Source organism: Quercus robur, chromosome 2 (assembly GCF_932294415.1).
Source record: "Quercus robur chromosome 2, dhQueRobu3.1, whole genome shotgun sequence".
NCBI classification, from domain to species: domain Eukaryota; kingdom Viridiplantae; phylum Streptophyta; class Magnoliopsida; order Fagales; family Fagaceae; genus Quercus; species Quercus robur.
In genome coordinates this window covers 52,043,479-52,047,873 of record NC_065535.1, presented here as the reverse complement: position 1 = coordinate 52,047,873, position 4,395 = coordinate 52,043,479, and the positions used below count along the sequence as shown (strand labels likewise).

General features: G+C 32.7%; 1 long non-coding RNA gene across 5 annotated transcripts; it reads right to left on the bottom strand.

Annotated features, from left to right (window-relative positions):
- Positions 1 to 226: 226 nt before the first annotated feature.
- On the bottom strand, positions 227 to 3,943 carry LOC126713944 (uncharacterized). 5 transcript variants are annotated; one of them, XR_007651495.1, is made up of 5 exons: positions 3,581 to 3,943; positions 2,123 to 2,169; positions 1,791 to 2,029; positions 1,502 to 1,596; positions 227 to 560 (listed from the first exon to the last, which is right to left on the bottom strand). It is a non-coding gene; the product is annotated as an uncharacterized LOC126713944 (long non-coding RNA). The 5 variants fall into 5 exon arrangements; XR_007651492.1 differs by lacking the exon at positions 2,123 to 2,169 and having other exon boundaries at positions 3,581 to 3,936; XR_007651496.1 differs by lacking the exon at positions 2,123 to 2,169 and having other exon boundaries at positions 227 to 549; positions 3,581 to 3,935.
- Between the last annotated feature and the right edge of the window lie 452 nt (positions 3,944 to 4,395).

Here is a 4,395-nt window from a genome sequence, read left to right as displayed (position 1 = left end):
AAGCATAACATAAAATCTTCACTAATTCAAATATTAAACAATGTCAAACCTAGTAAACAATGTGCTTGTGCCCAATAAAAAATTATAAAGACAAATAAGGGTTAAAGAAATCCTATATATCATCTCCATAAAAATACATACATGCCAAAAAGATTAATACCACTACCATAGGTCCATTAGCAATGAAGTTATTTTCATAGTTACATATATATTGTGAATAAACAAATAATCAAATTGCAATAATGATCGCAATCTTATTTTCATAATAAATAAATAGAATATAGTTACCAATGTCAAATTCTTTTGCAATGACTCAAAAAGAGTAGAGAAAGAACATAATACAACAAATCTGCATTATATAGAAGAGTACATCATATATTTATTCAACATAAAACATTGAGTTTTATAAATCTTCTTTGCTTGCTCACATTCCCAACCACGTCCCTTGTGCTAAGATACCATAGATATTGCTTTTTCAAAATCATGAATAGACTTTGCCAATAAAGCCTTCTCCATGTCAAACCCTTTTGCTTTGCCTTGAAATAGTTCCTAGAAAACAGCTGCTTTACCCAAGTTAGGGGCTTTGAGAACAAAAGAAGAATTATAGTATCTGAGAAAGTGCGATAACCACAACATATTGGTGTTATTTTCATATATAACAAAAAACGAAATGTGGAAACACCATTACTAAACAAAACCTGTTCTTTAAACTCAGAAAATATCATTAACAGGCAATTCTATCAACTTCTTCTCTCTTTTCTTAAGGAAAAAAAAAAAAAAAAAAAAAAAAAATTGCTTTTCACCTACCATAGGCAAAAGGACCATAATCCAAAGCTCTACCCAAAATACAATTTAGGATGGTTAAGGACAACCAATATGAGAATCAACTTCAAAATAATTAAATAAGAAATAAAGACCACCATAGCTCAATTTTTAAAGTAGCTTTCCCCACAGACACATGCACAAGAAATCACTATATCAAACACATAAAGAAACCCAGATGGGATTTCAAGAAAAATAAGACTACCCCAGATGTAAACTAACCTCAAATGTATCAAAATCATCATTATTGATAACAGTGAAACTCAACTCTCAGGACTGGGAGTCTAAAGCAAGCAACTTCGTTCAGACAAAAAGTACATCTCTCAATAATGTGGATCTTTTTTTAGGTGAGGAATGAACTATGTGCCTTCCTTATCTTGACATTTGTCAAGAAAACCATATTGGGTGAAATGGGTCAGGATCAGATTTGTCGGTTTTGTAAAAAAGTTCAGCTAAATTTAGCTAAGGAATTCAATCATTTTTACCTTTAACATAAGCTTCTCAACGAGTTTTAGGTGTGTGGATATAGTTAAGTATCTTTTTGAGGAAAGAGTGAGATAAGAGAATATAAATACATGTACATTTATGAAAATTAATAAAAGGTGAAAACTTTTTGTGTGTGTGCAAGTGTTGCCATTGCTATTTTGCTGAGATTCCAAGTAGTGTGCAATGGGCTTACCTTTGATTGAAAATTATGCTCATGCCCACCAAATCTTTCTAACCCAGGACTTTGATTTTGATGATGTTTTAAAAAAAAGTTGAAGATTGAAGATACTGCGTAGACATTAAACATAAGTTATTCCCAATTAAAAAATTAAGTATAAGTTATTATACTTAAATGGTGGCCAACACAATTCAAAGCATACCACATCAATGATTATGTTTGTTCAACATTAAAACAATGCTAGAATGGAGGGGTATAAAGCATTTGAACCAAAATAGTCAGAAGATTGAAAGCAATCACCAACCTTATTAGATCTTAGAATATCTATCAGTCCACTAGTGAGCTTCTGATCAATGGCCATGTGATAAGGAGAGGACCTTGTAGCCTCCTCTAAGTCAAATGGATTGTCTATGCACGTGGCAACTGTAAGCGGTGTATTCTCTCCAGCTTCTGCCAAGTACTTCGTCAACATGTTTGCACCATATTCCCAGCCAACAGCCATCAATGTAATTCATGGCCTTGCCTTATTGATGAACTATATAGCTGTGGAGATATCATCACTGTCAACAACTGTAAATAATCTACAGAAAACAGAATAGTAAAGAAGCTCCTACTATCAGCACATTCAAAAGAAACCTGTATTAGACGATTCTCTTGTCCATGAACCTCCCATGCCCACACCACTGAATTTAAAAAAAATATATATATATTAAAAAACTGGTCAGTCCTAATTCACCCCACACGTCTGGAATGCGATCCCTCATTGCTTGATGTGGTGCAATGAAAAACCATGTAAAGAAAAAGTCAGTAGTAGGAATGAATCTTAGCTTCCATGGTTATACCAAAATTTAAAAAACAAACCTTACCATAACTAATAAATAAAATTTTTACATAAACAGCAAAGCCAAGGTTGCAGAAGGAGGACATTGGAAAAGAAGCTGGGGTTTGCAACCAAACAAAGAATCAAACAAACCCCTCAAAAATCTAGATGCTGCTCTTAAAGAAGATTCTTATAAAATTTTTTTTTTTTTTAAAAAGAAAGGTATACAAATGACATTTTTTTGGCATGGTGTGTGTTACTGTGTTGTATATTTGTATTGTTTTCTATGCTAATGATTTAGTGGATCTGTGTTGAAAGAAGTTGTTGGATGTTAATGAATAGTAGTAGAATTCTGTGGTCCTTACCATGTTGTTAAAAGAAGCTCAAAATGGTAGAAAAGAAAAAAGTTCACAAAGTGGACTTTTAGCCACTCTATAACTCCTTTTCTTTTCTTCTCTTTTTTCTCTGGTTTTTTTTTTTTTGGTTCTAAATTGATGAATCAGAGAGCATATGGTATTATTTGAGTTCAATAGGTTCAATTATAGGCTTCTAAATATGTTCAAGTTATTTTGGATTTGAATTGTAACATGGAACTAATAAACTACTTCTACTACTACTTTGGGCTTGGCTTTTTCTCAAACACCTTCTATACGTAAAGCAGGAGCAAATAGGTTTAAGTCCCTACCAAGTGAGCAAAAACAACCTTACCATGTGGCTGAGGACCATTCTAAGCAGTAGGAAGTAAACAAACCAAAATTGATGGCCTTTTTGTAAAAGAAACAAGATGCAAACTAACACTAAAGTTGACATTCATCCGGTATTAATGTGTGTGTACATATATATATATATATATATATTATCACAGACCACACATTATCAATTTATCACAGACCACACATTATCAATTTATCATCAATAATAAGATCAAATTCAAAATCCCAAAATCAAGGCCTTCAAAGTAGAAAGGAACCTGAATACCTAACTTCCCACACAACAGTAGCTACTTCATTAATTGAGTCAAAGACAACAACCCAAACTATCCAAACCCCAATTTTGGTTACCCAAAACACCAAAGCAGAACAACCACACAAAAAAAAAAAATTCCATGAACAATTGAAGTGGAGAGAGAACGGTATATAGGAAGTAATAACTGGGCAGATAGATTTTCAATTGAAGAGCAAATCGGAATTCTTACCTCAACAAATATGGTGAAAAAAATTCAAAAACCCAAACTCACACACACACAGAGACCACCGAAATTTACAGAGTTATACCTCTTCGGTATGAGCGAAGCAGCTGAAGAGGCAATTCTCTTAATCCTTTCAGGGTATTTGAGCTTCCAAAGCTTTTTCCAGCGAACATCAGTTTGTGGTTGGCATATCAGTGAGTTGGGTTGCAAGATTCAACGGAGAACTTTCCATTGAGCTTCGGTAACCATCCATATAAGCTTGTATGGTCGAGGAGTGAGAGATTTTGCGATTTGGGGGAAGGAAAAAAAAAAAAGTAGAGAAGACACGTGTTTTGAGTTTTTTATTTTCAGAGTTATAGGGTTTGGTTTTCAGAATTGGGGAGAAATTTTAGCTGAAATTTTTCGGGTATGAATGAGAGGTAGAAGTGTTACCCAATATGGCGTTTTAGTATTTTATCTTTATTTTTTTTAGTTGAAAATATACTATTTTTAATAATGCTTAAAATTGTGGAGAAAATAAAGGCTTTAGTTTTATAGAATATATATATATATATATATAGGTGGATGGTATGACATTATTTAAGGCATTTATTATAAAAAGTCAAGATTAAAGAAAATCTATTTGATAAAGAATCCTAATATCTCTCGAAGACCTGAATCCTTATAGTAATAATAGTACGCGCGGAAGACATGTCGGTTTGTTTGCTATATAAAAGTCGGTTTTTTTGTTTTTGTTTTTGTTTTTTTGATAAGATAAAAGTCGGTTTGTTTGCTATATAAAAGCAGTAGAGCAGAGTGAGAGCTAATTCAGTGTTGGATGTTCACAGAAATAACTATCTATCTATCTAGCAACTTCAAGATTTTTCTCTTTCTTTTGACTCTTTCATACAATATTTTCTT